This window comes from Penaeus chinensis, chromosome 14 (genome assembly GCF_019202785.1).
Source record: "Penaeus chinensis breed Huanghai No. 1 chromosome 14, ASM1920278v2, whole genome shotgun sequence".
Lineage (NCBI taxonomy): Eukaryota > Metazoa > Arthropoda > Malacostraca > Decapoda > Penaeidae > Penaeus > Penaeus chinensis.
The window spans coordinates 3,662,314-3,664,813 of NC_061832.1; positions in this window are offsets into that span (position 1 = coordinate 3,662,314).

Here is a 2,500-nt window from a genome sequence, read left to right on the forward strand (position 1 = left end):
CTTGAACTTTTTTTTTCTCACTTGTTGGAGGAATTAGGAAATGTTCATATCATCGAACTCGAATTGACATAAGATGATTAGGAGGTAATTACATGATTGATGCTTGTGGATTCTGTTTTTGATCACTGATTAGAATCTAGTTTGATTAATGATGACAAAGCAACTCATGAGGATGATAATTCTTATAATGAAAATATTGATAATGATAAGATTGATAGTGGAGATGATCATTATGGAGACCTTGTTAATGATAATCATTATAATGAGAGTAATAATACGAATGGTATTCATAATATATAGGATTATATAGATAATGATACTAATAGTGATGATAACTATGCTAATTAAATAGTAGTAGTAGTAGTAATGATAATAATAATGATAAAAAACAACCACAGCAATAATAATAGCAACGACAATCATGATAATGATGCTAATGATGATGATGATGATAGTTATAGTGATAATGATGAAGATAATGATGATGAACAACAACATTATGGTATAATAACATAACAATGACAAGGAACTTTGATAAGCAAGGACCTTGTAAATAATGATTTTAAAATTCCACAGCACAAGCACCAAACATTAACAGTAGACTCTGCTCCGTGTACTAACAAGACTTCTTTGTTTGCAGTTCATTCTCTTATTTGCAACATTAAATGTTTACCTGCATCATGAGACTAATTTGCCACATTCCATCTTATCAACGATGTTATTCCTTATTTGCAACAACAATCTTCCATATTTGCTACACAGACCCTTATTTGTAACAATAGATATCTATTTGCAACACTAGATTGCTATTTGCAACAACAGACGCGCTTATTCCCAACATTAGTTTCGCCCACAGAAAACAACCTTATTTATGCAACACGAGAAAAGCGTCAGCGAGTGTCATAAAGTATTTGCAACATTATACTCCCATTGCAAACTGGCGACTGTTTGAGGATGTTTAAAGCATTTTTTTTTTTTTTTTTTTATGAGAGTTTTTTGTCATTATGTTATTTGAATAGTTAAGGCGGCTGTTCTCCAAGTTAGTAGGTTCTACAGTAAGGTTAGGTCTATGTTAGTAGGTTCCGCAATAGGTTCTCGAAGATGGTTCTATAAGTTAGTAGGTTCTGCAATAGGTTTTAGTAGGTGGCTTTATGTATTAGTACCTTCTGCGATAGCTTCTGGTTTTATATGTTAGAAGGTTCTGCAACAGGTTCCGGTAGGTGGTTCTATATATATGGATATTCTGGAATAGGCTCTGGCAAGTGGTTCTATAAGTTAGTAGCTTCTTCAATTGGCCCTTGTTCGATATATTAGTAGGTTTTGCAATAGGTTTCAGTAGGTAGTTATATATGTTAGTAGGTTCTGTAATAATCTTAGGCAGTACTTCTATAAGTTTAAAAAGGGAGTTAGTAGGCTTTTTTGTCAGTAGGTTCTGTGGTAGTTAAGGCGGCTGTTCTCCAAGTTAGTAGGTTCTACAGTGATTTTAGGTCTATGTTAGTAGGTAGGTTCAATAGACTCTGTTACGTGGTTGTATAAGTTAGCAGCTTCTGCAATAGGTTTTAGAAGGTACCTTTATTTGTTAGTAGCTTGTGCAGTAGGCTCTATATGTGTTTAGTTATGCAATAGGTTTGGTAGGTGGTTCTTTATGTAAGTAGGTCCTGCAATAGGCTCTTGTAGGTGGTTCTATAAGTATGTAGGTTCTGCAGTAGAATTAGGCAGCGCTTCTAAAAGTTTGTAAAGGGATGTTTAAATTATTTTCTTCGTGTGGAGTCTGATGATTGGTGGCGAAGGAGAAATAAGGTGAAGGAAAAACGGATGGGGTTAATGAGGGGAAAATGAGAGGGAAGGAAGCAAGGAAGGAAGGAGAGAATGAATTAGTTAAGGGGAGACAGTAAGAAGGAAGGGAGAGAGGAAAGTGAGGAAGAAGGGGTGAAGAGAGGGAAAAGGAAAGTAAGAATGAAAAGAGGGAAGTAATAAGTAGGAGGGGTATGTGAAAGAAGGGAAGAGGACGGAGATAATAAAAAAAGAAAAAAAAAAAAAGAGGTAGAGTAGGAGAGAGGGGTGAGAGAAGGAAGAAAAGAGGTAGAGGTAAGGGGCATGGAGGGTAGAGAGAAGAGGAAGAGAAGACGAGGCAAAATGGAGGAATTTGTAGGGAAAGAAGGGAAAATGGAGGGAATAAGGAACGAGGAGAAAGAAAGGTGGAGGATGGAGGAGGGACTAAGAGGTGAGGGTTGGATAAGGTGAAGAGAGAAAGGTGGAGGGAGGGTTGAAGAAGGGGAAAACGAGAGAGAAAGGTTGGAGGAGGAGGGAACAAGGGGCGAAGGGAGTGAAATGTGGAAGGAGGAAGGAAGAACAGACGAGGAGAGATAAGGACAGAGGGCGAAGGGAACGGAGGGCTTGGGGAGGGAAAGGTAGAGGGAAGCGGGAACAAGGGGAGTGAACTTAATACAGTGTATGACGTCACATATACAATACCCAATAAGTGAAACCATTGGCGAGA